General features: G+C 42.5%; 1 protein-coding gene across 17 annotated transcripts in view; it reads right to left on the bottom strand.

The window, feature by feature from the left end:
• The window catches only part of kcnma1a (potassium large conductance calcium-activated channel, subfamily M, alpha member 1a), a 132,090-nt gene that overhangs the window by 97,435 nt on the left and 20,492 nt on the right, over positions 1-14,163 (bottom strand). The gene's annotated exons all lie outside the window — the stretch shown is intronic.

Raw genomic sequence — 14,163 nt, 5'->3', positions numbered from 1 at the left:
TAACATTGTTCATAGTGATGTAAAAGCTATGATGCAAAGCATTCTCTAGTACACATAGTATGCATGATGCTTATATCTAGCCTAGATACATATTGTTATCATATTTGAAAAAAAGAATGAAAACTGATGTTTAAAAAAAACACTGATTCCAGTCATGACTCATGACTCACACAAACATTCATGAACACATCACATGTGGCACCAGAACAGCTGACAGCAGGGCCTTGCCACAGTTAAGCCAGCATGGCAAGGCTCTCTTTGTGCGTGTACGTGCGTGCGTGCGTGCGTGTGTGTGTGTGTGTATGGCATCGCTCAGACTGCCTGACGCATGCAGTGCGCCTGACGGTGTGTAGGCTGAAGGAACCGCGCTGATTCACAGGCCTAGGCAGTCGCTATGGGATACTGCATCCACAGCGCTCTGCAATGCTTCCCTGGCAGGCAGGTGGCTAGAAATGCAGCCATCATGCATTCAGCAGCGAGTCCTTTTCATAAAATTAACAAAAAATTAACAAACTCATTCATTATTTTTAATATCTTCAATCCTTAATGCTTAGTAGGGTCTTGGACTTATATGGAAAATTGTGTGACATATACAACTGTGGATAACAGAGAGACTTTCAGTTATCTCCCAATCGTGCTGTGCACAGTACCTTTCAAGGCTATGTTTAATGCTAATGGAACTGTCACTGACATGTCAGATAATGCTACTGCATGACGATTTCTAAAATATACATAATTTCATACTAGAATGGACAAATCCTGCAACCCAGCAGAGGAAAAAGCAGTAGCAGATATGACTGGCTGCTGACCTGGTGAGGCATGAGCGTGGTTTACGGGGGAGGAAGGATCCTCCTACCGCTAACGTCACCTACACTAGCAAGCGCCATTGGCAAATGATGGCCAAAAATGTGTCCAATAAACTGGTCAACCCAGATCCTGTGGTCTGGGGTGGCAGGGTACAGATTAAGAAAGACTCCAGGATGGTATTAACCTCATATTGCATATCTGCCATTATGCCTGTTTGCCTGATAGGATGACCAAATGCAGAAAAGAACTCACTCAGAAAAACAGGTTTTACTTTTCAAATAAAATAAAAGTGTATTTTTATGTCAAAGTGCAAAGCATTGAGTCAGCCAGAGTGCTCATCAGTTCCGCTCTCCGGAGGAGTCTCTAGGACCTCCCTGGGGACTGCTGATGATGTGTGATGGAAAGTTCCAGATACTTCCACTGAGCACACTGATGAAAGCCTCCTGAGGAGAACAACAGCCCTAACAACAAACAAGGGGGAATGACCATATAAAACATAGCCTCCCCATCAGAAAAGCAGCTAAGGTACACTGTACTGGCCACCAGGTAGAATATGCTGCATGTCATGCAGTGTGTCTGTACTAAATATATTGGAAACTAAAGATTGAATTCCCAAACACAAACACATCATTCTCTCTACAGTTTACATTTTGCAGAGATGAAGTGAAATCCTTATTAGATATCCCGTTCTAAATCCTAAAGCAGTAAAAACACTTTTTTGTGTGGGGATTTTGTTTTGTGTGTGTATTCATATGAAGCACATCCAAGCCCTTGTCCTTAATAAATTTCCAAAATTATGGTTGGGTGATTTGTCAAAAAATAAATATGATACCTGAAGGTACTTACTTGTGATATGATATCTCAAGAAATTACACATCATGATATTTAGATTTTTTTAGATAAATTGAACAAAATGCACTGCAAAACATCCTGTCATGCAGTAGTATCAAATTTCAAGACTGAGCAGTATGAGCACAATAACATTAAGTGCTTACAAAAAAAAAAAATCAAACAATTGTAAAATATAAATAAATAAATAACTTTTGACAGAGAGGTTATAATTGTTACTGTGCAGTTTTTAATGTTACAATCTCTTTAGTGTTTGGTTAGGGCTTTAGCAGTTCTGAGTATAGCCAGGCATAATGTAACAAAACCTTTTCATATTGCTCACATTAACCATAAATATCTCATCATTCAAGTAGTAACAAGGCTCTGAAACCAAACAATATTAATCTAATTGGCAGTATCTACATTTAAAAATTAAATTGAAATAGCTGATTAGGTAGACTGCAGAAAGCATAGTTTGTCTCTGTAAAATGCATATATATATATATATATATATATATATATATATATATATATATATATATATATATATATATATATTGTGTGTGTGTGTGTGTGTGTGTGATTCCACAATGTATTCCACCATTTTATTTTATTTCATTTAAATATATTATTAACAATACATAAACAAACAGGGGACGTTTTTAGCTCTGGTCTTAGCCAAACAGGCACTGGAGAGCAGATGATCTAAATACCTCAGCTAACCCCAGGAAGAAGCCTGCTGGATAAGGCAACCGACACTGGAGTTAAAGTGAATAGCATCATCTACAATATCAGGCATGACTCATAACTTTCTGATGACATTTCAATGCCATCCACTTGCTCGCCTTCTGAATGTGGCAACAGTGCTGTGTGTCTGAAGTGTGTGGGCATCAGTTTCTAGAAAGAATGCCCACTGCTTTCTTCCACACTATCCTCCACACTGATTTAAAACCCATAGGTTTTATGAATAATGAGAAGAAAGCGTGTCTTTGTTTGTCTCCATAGGTTCCAGCTTTGTATGTCAGGCCTTTGCATGGTACACACATTAGGACTGATTTTGACTGATTTGTCATTCACCCTTCATTGTTTTTTTAGCCTTTATGTAAATGTAATATAAAACAGCATTATGTACCTTGGAGTGGAACTGTAATTATACACTCAGAGGTTTAAAACACTCACATACTCAGTGGGCTAAAAGAGTTGAGCAATTCTAACGATCCTCTCTGGACGTATCCAAACACAAGTCTTACACAGAAACAGACCGATGCTCAGTGTGCCACATGGGGTTCTGCTGGACTTGGATTATATTCCATAATGATTCGCCAAAGAGGCAGCTGGTGTTCCAATAATTAGGTTTATCAAATAACAGTGTCAATAAAAGTAGCCCTTAAAAGGTCTTCTAGTTGCTCTTCAGCTACTGTTTCCCACTGTGTACAACAGCCCAGTTCTCAGAATGCAGCTTCTATGTGCATAAAACAAAAGCGAGGGTGCTTCGCCCTCTGCCTGGCAAACTTCAACACACATGCCAAGCTCATCCAACACGCACCCCAGACACACCCAAGTCTGTCATTCCCTGTAAACACTGCAGCCAACATGCTGTGGCCAACATGCATATAGTCCAACCAGGTTTTGATTCAGCCACCTCAGAAGATCTCCTGGCATTCCACCATGTAACGTGTTGTGTGGAGCTCTGCGCTGGACACTGGAGTGTGGTTCAGATGAGCTGACTGCTACAACACAGATGGGCTTAAATAGAAACACAATTCCTTCTAAATTCATGTAATGTTTAATTCTAAAGAAAAACACACTGTACTGAGAATCATGTCTGTTACAGGAGCTTTGGCAACCTTTCTCAGGAAAAAAAAAAAGACAGAAACTCTTGGGGATTCCTGTCGAGGCTGTTTGGGATTTCCTGAGCATCTAATTTCATCTGCTTCACACAAGGAAATGTGTGGGGTAGAGTGAGCAGCATCATTCGTTATGTTCAGAGCTGATTACAGCGCACGATCCAGGCTCCGGCACGCCACTACAATCACATTTCCTCAGCTCCACGTGAACACTGGCAGTGAAAACAATCGCAGCGGAAAGTGTTAGTGGAGGAGAGAGCGAGCCGAAGATGGGTCGGTGGTGTGGGCAAAGCCATGAATTATTTATGCCACTTCATGGCTGATGGCTAAGCAGCACTGAGAGGACAATGAAAACAAGAAACAATTTTTGCTTCATTTGAGCGGCCTGGAGAAGGGGGAGAGCAGCAGGGTTCTGGAGCTGCACGCCAAGGGACACTCCATCTGCTATTATTACACCTGTGATGTCAAAGCCTCAGTGCACTTTGGTCCTTCTCAATACCCAGACAGACCGAAGGCCCATGGGAGTCTGTCTTTCTCTCTCTCTCTCTGCTTCTGTGTCTCTCTGGTTCTCTCTGTCTCTTTTTTCTCCCACTCTATCTGCATGGATGAGTGCACCTTCATTAATGGACAGAGAACATTTGGGATGACCTTGTTTCGCAACCTTTACATTGTGTATTTAGCCAATTTTCTTTTTTTCCCTTTTTTTAAAGAACTGATTCTGAATATGCACAGAATTACATAATTGCACCTACTTTAATTGCATTTGAATCTTATCTTATCTATGTCATCTCCACTAGAATTTTTTAAATACTGCTATTGAACCAGTTCCCATTCTCTCTGTGGATTGGATAACAGCACTAGCAGGCTTCAGTCCTTCCTCCAGGGCGTGCGAGTCCACCACCGCATTTCTGGAGACACTAAGCCATGCTGCATCGCTGAGTGACTCTGGGCACTTAGAGGAGAGCACAAACCACTCAGCTCTGTTTGGACACCATAGTGAAATATCACTTTGTCAAGCAGAGATAGCAACCCCTATTGTCCAGTCTGCCCTTGCAGCCTCTACAGGCTGGACAAGGGCAGCACAGAGGGCAGCTAGGTCTCTCTCTGAACCATAAAACCCACCCCTTCAGTACATTTACATTTAAGGCATTTAGCTGACACTTTTATCTAAAGCAACTTACAATTATGACTGAGGGTTAAGGGCCTTGCTCAGGGACTGTCAACAGTAGCAACTTGGCAGTGGTGGGGCTTGAACCAGTGAAGTACCTTAACCACTGAGCTACCACTGCCCACATGAATGACAGAAAATGTAAATGTTAACATGTCATCAGGTATGGACCATGTGACACCCATTGTCATAGACTTCACAGGCAAAAATAGGGTCCGTCTATGATACAGCTCTACTAGGGAGCTCAACTAATAATGAATGGCATAGAGCAGGCCACATGACCCAGACTGTTTTACCACAACTTGGCTTCAGCACAGCTATTCTAGACACTTCCATTTGCATTGCTTGGGAAAGCTGGGTTCCACTCAGAGCTCTATTTTTAGTTTCACCCCAGGAGCCAGGAAATTAAAAAAAAACTTACCAAGCACCACCACCCCCACCCCCATTTTTTAAAACTATTGCCATAGTTAATGTCAGAGAGAAAATGTCAGACTCTAATGCATCTTCTCCAACAGCTCATCTCCATTCATAAACCTCCTCCCCTATAATAAATGTATTTTTCTCTGTAGTATAGATTCACACTCAGCAGACTCTCCCTCTCCTAGATTAAGATGTAGGGCTTAAAGGGAAGCTCAGGGTAAGGTTTAAAGATTATGCAGGCATGGAGCTACATAATCTATGCTTGTGGTCTGCCTGCCTGTCTTATTCAAGTGTATCTCATCTCATTTCAGCCAAGCAATAAGACCATGCCCCTACAGTAGATGCATGACACCCCAGTACTCCATAAACCCCTCCTGTGACTACTACGGGTTATCATTTTGACTACTCTCACACAAAGCCCGCTCTTCATAATAATAGTTATTCATATGCAGCATCTTCTGACTAATGGTATGAGAGGTATCTCGAAGTCAAGCTTGAAGAGTCAGTGTGTGTGTCTCCCACACACACACTGACTCTTCAAGCTTGACTTCGAGACGCAGCGCAAAGCATTCACTCAGCATCAACTTAAACCAAGACTGGCGCTGCACTTAAAACTGATAGTGGTGAGAAGTCTATAGGGAAACATTAACAACAGAAAAGATATAAGAGTCGCATTCATTCCCTCTGGCAGCTGTCAATGTGGAGGGACGGGATATCAGCCTTACTGAGAGGTTATCTATGTCCGTGTCACATCAGCTTTAGAGCACCCCTATGCAGAAATATTTTTGAGCACCACATGTTTGAAGAGGATTAAAAGATTTGTGTACAATATGACATACACAATGTCAGTAGGCAGGAAGCCATAATAGGGCCCTTTCCACAGGAGCGCAATGGCCGTTCAGGAAAATGGTGGTGGCCGGTGATACTGCTCGTGAGAAGCCGTCGGTTTTGTCCTGGACAGCCACTGAAGGACAGGCAGTACTGTCTCAGAAAGCCATCCCCCTCTCATCTCCACTCAGACGTAACACCCTCCTGACAGCAGGGACACAGTGCCACTCTGTATAGCAACAAAGGCTGAACGCACCAGGCTTTCTACCCGATTCCTCACCCTGTACCGACCAAATGTGTGATGTTCTGGACCAGTGCTCTGAGATAAAAACTGATCACTTCTGAATTGTGTAGCTGGGTAAGGTCAGATTACAGGTCTCTGAGTGCCTTATTTCAATAATCCTAATGCCCTCCCATGGTGAATAGGGAGCAGTCTACTAAAAGTGGCTTTTCTTGTTTCATTCAGTAGATGTCTATTGGAATTTCTCTTTTAGAATAACGTTTAGTTGAGAGCTCCAGAAGGACAAAATGAGTAAATGCTTTCCTGAATTTCCTGCTGGCAGTAATGGAAGCTCAGAATCCAGTCAAAGAAAAAGAGGACAGACGGACAGACACAGACACCACAGCTACATGGGTCACTGGCCAAAACAAAATTGCTCTCTCCCTCACCAGCTGTGCTCTCAGACTGCGTGTCAGTCCACAGGCATCCCTGAGCAGGTAAAGGTCTACTGACCTGCAGCACAGTGCAGTCTCATGAGCAGCAGGCAGAATTAATTGGCCCCTGAATCACCATGGTAACTGCACAACACTGCAATGTACTGTGTGCTTTGAGAGCCCTTGTTTAAACAGTGACAAACTTAGTGACAAACAATTGCACATTAAGGTTACAGGGCATAAGTTGAAACTGCTTATGTAAAGTGTTTTAGGGAGCATTTGGGTGAAGTGTTTTTTTGCCAAGAAGTCTTTGGGGATTAGAATTATCTGTTGTGAAAAAGAGACTATAGTTTTAGCAAAACTTGGTTAAATACCCGACAACAAATACCTACTTTCTCAAACACTCAAAAATGAATTCAAATTGTTGCCACAATATTTTTTCATAACATACAAATGCACATAAATTATGAAATAAATCTATGAATAAATAGCCTAAAGCCAATCCAAGCTGGGGAATTCTGCAAGGAGAAACAGAATTTTTTATTAAGACCTTATCTCAGTTTCTAATGAAATGAAGGCGTTCCCCGGGCCATGCTGCATTTCGTAATCCATGATTACCAGCTTCCAGTGCTGTTATGGTTTTACCTGGTGCTTCTTCTCATTTCCATAGTCACAGCCCACTCAGGCACCTGCAGGGGGACTTCATATTTCTTATTGCTCCAACAAGCACCATTTCCTCTCAAGGGCATAACCCAAACAAGCATATCTCAGTGTGTGTATCTATATGTGTGTGTGTGTGTGTATGTGTGTGTGTGTGTGTGTGTGTGTAAGCATACATTTGTAGCAGAAACTGATCCCCGTCTCTTGCCAGGCGAGATTTGTGTCAGTACTGGTTACCTCCCTCCTGCATCAGCGTTGTCCAAATCTCCTTCACCATGAAACTCCCATCTGTGCTCCTAGCTCTGCCATTAGCGCCCAGTAAACAGGGGCCGGAGCTGAGAGCAGCAGCATGCTGTCTGGCGTCATGCACAAGCACATGGAAAAGGGCAACACCACACACGCCACACGGTGATTTCAATTAGGAGATAAGGACCAATGTAATAATGTCTCACAGAATTCATTAACGCTACCCATATCTACTACCATAATGCTTTCATAGGGTTGGCTGGTGCTGATGGAAAGGAGGGGTTGTTTTAGCTTGCCCAGGTTACATGTGTAGTGCTCTCATAGATAAGACAGGTCTGACATACACACACAAAGCCCCCTTCTCCTGTTCTCTCTCATTCTCTGCAGTTACTCTTGGTGTGATAGCTTAGAGCTGCCATCCACATGCATATGCCATTTCCTGGTGAAACAGCCAACTAAGAAGAGACTGAGATTGTGACACCCACACATGCACACATGTTCACACAAACACTTCCCAAGCCTCCGGTCCTCAACAAAGGGCACCACAGATGCGAACATCTCTGCTGCTCTAAAGGGCTTTTCTAATCATGCTCTTCAGGTGGACTTTAAGTTGAACACTTCACCTCAGAAACCTCTGAAAAGCATGCAGATGGTGCCTGACCTGGTCCTGGCCCCCTCAGCATCCTTATAGCATGACAAAAAGACCACAGCTTGGAGCATCTAATTGGCTCCTGGCAGGCTGACCTGTGCCGATACATGACCTTGTCTAAAAGCAACTAACCCTCTTTTCAATGAATTTTTAAAATGAGCCAAAGCGCAAAGGTAACCCCCCTCTCAATGGTATTAGACCACAACCCTTTGTCAAATTAAATCTTTAAAGGTGACCTCATCAATCATGGGCCATTTTGATCTTGCATGCATGAAAGTGGTGTCGGCTCATGAATGATGTGGTGCTGGTATTTGGCACCAGAGTGTGCTCATTGTGTCTCTTCACAATATCCCCTTCTGGTCCAAATCAGAAACCTGTGCCATTTAAAATTTCACAAAAGCGGACAGAGATAAGTGCACATGACTCTGAGCAGCCATCTGTTCCCCTCCGCACTCATTCATGAATGTGAAGTTTGTCAGCTTCGGCAGGATGAACCCTTCTTGGTCGATCGTTCAGAGAGTCTCCTCTCACTCCAGCGCTGTCTTCCATGCGCCACTTCAGTCACACCTCCTCTGCAAGCGTCTGCACTGACACACACATCCAGGCAAGTGAAGCCTTGGCTTCCACGCGTACGGCCCAGCCCCACAAGAACCCCCCCCCCCGAGCACACACTCCTGCCAGTGTTTACAGTCAGCGGACACCCCTCAGAGTAACGAGACACCAGCACTCTTCCTGAAATACCACAACTCTTTTAAAAATAAAATATCATAACGCCTGACGCCTCATCCCTGGTCATCCATCACAGGGGCTCTTGAAAGCCTCTTATCCCTCTTTACTGCCAGCCACACCATAAATCAGCCAGGGGGATGAAGGCAGGACGAAGGTGGGATGAACCGTGTGCAGTGGCTAGGCTGGGACCCAGCAAGGGAGCAATGGGATATTAGCTTGCGTCACACTGCTTTCATTATCGCCATTTTCCCGCAGACACTACGTTTTCTCATTAGTTGGATGCGTGGGCTGAGGGAGGGGCTGGCTGAAGGTGCAGTGATGGAAGATCAGGAGTGGAGGGTGCGGCATAGATGACACAGCACCATCGAGCATTACGCAGACACGCTTATTACCCTGCTATGTGTCACAGGTCTCCATGACATTTTGTTGAAATTGAAACTAAAATTCTGATATTCAGTTAACACAGATTTTTTTTTCTGATATAATTCACTATTACCCACAAGCTTTAAGAACTATTCAACAATGAAATGTATGAAAACATTTTATATCTAAAAAATAATTATGCCCCTATTGTTTTACAATACTGAATTCAAAATTTAAAAAAATTTCAAATATATTACAAAAATGGACAAGTTCACACTAACTGAAGTGTTTTCTTCTACTTGTCGGTATGTTGACAGCCGTTAGGACAGACTAGTCTGCAGTGCACTTTACACATCTTTATATTTGGCCTCTAAGCATGTACATGGTTGAGAATGCATGCATTAAATTGAGTGCACAGTACCATTGTGTGTTGTATGTGCATGCATGTGTGCGTGTGTGTATGTGAGTTTGTGTGTGCATGCAAGTGCGCGTTTGTATAAGTGTTTGTGTGTGTGAGTATGTGTGCGCATCTCTCTGAAAGGACAATGCTCTGAGAGGAGCAGTGCAGTTGGCTTGTGTGCTGTGAGTGGCCAGACGTGGGCCTGCTCTGATGCATGGTGGCCTCAGCAACCATGGCTCGCTTACATGACTTCACCTTCACTGCCTCTCCTTACTGTACACGCCAGCAGCTCCCTAAGGCATTCTGCATAATAGAATGGAGGAAATGCATCTTCAACATGGTTGCTACGGGTTTTGGCTCTGCAAAGTACTTTTGTCCATTTTTATAGATAACTGTACATAATACAGTGTGACAAACCACACTAGCAAAGGGACCTGAGATTGCTTTATCTGAAGCAGCTTGAGGAAAGTGTCTGATGCAGTTTTGCAAGTTGCCAGTTGGTGTGTATAAGCTTCCCTTACTTGATAACTATGTTAGTATTGCTGTTAAAATGTCTTGGCTGACCAACTACATTTGGGGTAGTGGAAAAATGTAGATTCCTCTTTTCATCAACTTATTCCTGCATGCTCTGTTCAGATCAAAACCCTGATGATTATATTACTATCTGACCTGTATAGGAATAAACTGTTAAACACTCAGTTAATTTTACTCACCAAGTGGCTCCACAATATCAATAAATATATGTACAGTGGATTGCTAGAGTCATCAGTGTATTGTTATATCCCTAGTTGCTGCTGGCTGTTTTCTTTGACTAGTGATACAAAAAAAAGTAACTCATAAAAAAGAAAAAAACTGTGAAGATCTCTGGGCCCAATCTGACCAATGGCACAGTGTACTTTTCCCAGAGAGACCTGATGAGCGGCAGTCTCTGCTGAGGGCTCTGCCCTACCCTGGAGAAGCATTTCAGTCAGCACTACGCTGAGTCAGACCTGGTCCGTCCTGCCCTGTCTCACTGAAACAGACTCTTCACTACTCACAGGCGATAAAAGAAAAAAATACTACACAAAAAATGAATCGTGTCAGAGTGAATTATGAAATGAAGTGACAACAGTTTTTATATGAGATGATTTCAACAATGAATCAGCTCCCCTACCCCTTACACACTGTCCCTCTCTCTTTCACTCTCTTTCACTCTGTTTCTCTGTGAAAACACACACACATAATCTCTCTGTCTCTCTTTCACACATACACACATGTACATATACAACACACTGCACACTAACACTGGCAGATCAGTCTGCTGACATTGGCCAGTCCCCAACAAACAAATCAGCATCCAACAAACACAGAAAGCATCCTGATCAAAACATGTTTTGCTATACAATATAAATATGATCACTGTTAAATTTAGGAAAGTTTTTTTTTTAATCTGAACATACAAAAAGTTATGTACAGGTCTATGAGAAAATGCAGTCCTGCAGTTTATGTCTACTGCACAAGCAGCAAAGCACTCTGCAATTGCCCGGCCTGTTTAGATCTTCATAATACATCTGTACGTTAACAGACAGGTTACTCACAGCTATTGCCAGCCTGCTATTGGAGCCCATTCTGAAAGCCAACATTGCCCATTAGGTTTGACATCAGACTGAAAGAAGACAGTAAAGACAAGATCACTTGATCTGAGTTCTGTGTCTCATACCTTCCACATTAGAAGCAGTCCTGCAGCCTCCATCTTAAGGCTAAGCACTGCTTTTTAGCATTACAGTGTGTCAATCCACACCGCTAATCCTGGGACTTATGCATCCCCTTTACAAGGGGTGCAAGCACAATGGAGAAGCACCGAGAACATCTTCCTTCTGCCTTAATTAATAGCCACCATTAATCAATACCCAGTAAGTGCACTTTATCATGCTCATTTGTCAAAAGCTGCGAAGGCTCCAGGGACCAATCAAAGACATGAAGCAACAGAGCGAAATGGTCTGGGTGCATGCCCTGGTCATGTGACCATTACAAAGCACATGGCAAATGGAGCTACCCAAAATGTCAACTGAATCCTTCACCCACACCAGCAACTCTTCCTGACTCTCCCGAATCCTCCACAAGCACTATGCCAAGCGTGGAAAAAAATAATGCTACATTCTCCATGTCTAGTCAAATGGAGCAAGCTTTATCCTCACAATGAAGCAACAGCAACAGAGCATGAGAATGGAAAGCCTTTACTCAAATACACAGATTGTGAGAATCAATTGTCTCTGATGATAAAATTACGCTGGACAAATGTCACTCTCATAAGAGCAGTCCATCGCACATCGCCTGTCGCTTAGCAACAGAGACTTGGATGATAGACTGTAGGTGTGTGTGCTAGAAGTGTGTGGGAGAGAGAGAGGGAAAATGAGAAAGAGAGACAGAATGAGAGCAAAAGAAAGGGTGGGGACTGAACTGAATGAAAGTCAGGCTGAGGCTGGGAGACTGAGATTGTTTATAGCTCACATATTCATAATTAATAATTATGAAATAGCAGATCTGTTAATTAGGTGCTGAAAACTTACATAAATAACACCTGTTTGCTAGCAAACAAATATGGCAGACTATCAAAGCTCTAATAATGAAAATCAGGATCAATCAGAATTTTAAAAAGACTGACAAAATAAGCAAATGAGTTGTGACCCCTGTGTGACAACTGGGGCACCAAGATCAACATTTTCTTCCTGTCATGTGATCTGACTTTGGTAAATGCAACAGTAATCATCAATTCAACAAAATCACCAATGTTGAGTTAGCTCTTAAACTGTTCATTTGCATCCAGATGGATTTATATAAGTCTATAAGTGTTAATTCAAAGTTAATTCTAGTTAATTCAGCACTGGGGATTTTGCTGTATGCCATCGTATTTCACTGCCAATGTTTTATTATACAGCAGAGATTAGAAGAAATTAATTACAAATATATCCCAATTGAGTAATCACCATTTATCATGAATAATTATTACTTGGTAAAATACATAATAAATAGTATCAAAAATAAGTCATCCTCTTTGTAGACCGTGCCAACTGGTTACATAATGCAGGCAGGGAGATGTGACGTGGATCATGAAGTAAATTTTAAAAAATGGTATTTTGAGGCAACCATCTACCCGACCTTCCTTTTTTAATGAGGTAAACACAAGCCAGAGTTTAGCAGCTGCACATTCTATCTAAGCACAGATGTTGACAAGCTTAATACGGTACCTTTGACACAGAGGAAAAGGTATCACATCTCAGGTCAAATCTTACCATGCTGAAAATTATGACAAGGGCCTTGCTTCACTGCGAATGCATAAAGGCACTATGGCTGGTTCAGGCCCCACTGCTGCCAAGTTGCCACTGTTGGGCCCCTGAGCAAGGACCTTAACCCTCAATTGCTCAAGTTGTACTCAGTCATAATTCTAAGTTACTCTGGATAAAAGCATCAGATAAATGTCTGTGTCATTCTGAAGGCCCTGCCCGTGTCATTTTGAAGGAGATGGAACACTGCAGCACAGGTTCACATATCCAGGAGACACAAGACCAAATATTGTCACAGTATTTTTAGAAGCAGTAAGTAGTATAACAGTGTCCTGACCATACTGCAGAATTCATGTCAGGCTCTAGAAGAGGCACCTTTCTCTCCAACTCTAATTCTACATATGAAAAGTGTGTCTCAGGGAAATGCCAGTGATAAGTTTGGCTCAAAGATTGAGGTGAAGAGATAAAGGCTAGGGACCTGCTACAGCTTCCTAAATTAGCCTGGTTATTTTTAACTTTAATAAAGCCATTGTCACAAAGGAAAATGCCATTACAAGACTTAGCAGACAACCAGCTACAGAATGCAGTGGTACACTAATTACGGTAAAGGTTAAAAATGAAGGTGTCATCTGTGTCTTAATTATTTTTATTGCCAGGAACCTGACAATCAGCCCTTTCTTTGATGATATGCCCTAAGGTTCACAACACCAAATCAAAAGTCCATCCTAGAAAGGCCTGTATGTTATGTGGCAGTAAAAACAGGATGAGAGTGTAACCAGACACTATAGTGTGGTGGCAGGACAAACAGCAGCTAAGGTGAGCCAGTATTCAGTTACACAGAGATCATAAGTAGACCTTTTGCCCTACTGTTCTGCCTCCCAAGCCCTGCCTTGCCAGGCAGCCACGGTTTCACACCCCATAACTACATAGGGACATGAGGGAGGGCTGTATAGAGGCAGACTAGGAGAAAAAAAAAAGTACTGGCAATACAGGTTATAGCAACACAAAGCTTGAACTACATATTTCATGTTTCTGTGGTGAAGAAAATTGCTGCACTGCTGATCTGAACATAGACTATGAATAAAAATCCAGTGTGAATTCTTTAGAAAAGGCCTAAAGACAACAACGTGCAGAAGACTAAACAATATAGTTCAGATGCAGTGAAGGTGGTTACAGTACGTGTTGGCAGTCGCGTAGCACTGGGTAGGATGGAAACCCAGCAGCGGCTGAGATATCTCAGCGCCACTAGTCGCTTCAAGCGCTGCCGATCAAACGGCGATGGGTTTAGTTGATCAAACTGC

The sequence above is a fragment of the Electrophorus electricus genome, chromosome 12 (genome assembly GCF_041902795.1).
Source record: "Electrophorus electricus isolate QZ-2024a chromosome 12, ASM4190279v1, whole genome shotgun sequence".
Lineage (NCBI taxonomy): Eukaryota > Metazoa > Chordata > Actinopteri > Gymnotiformes > Gymnotidae > Electrophorus > Electrophorus electricus.
The sequence above is the reverse complement of the archived record's forward strand: the minus strand, read 5'-3'. Positions and strand labels throughout refer to the sequence as shown.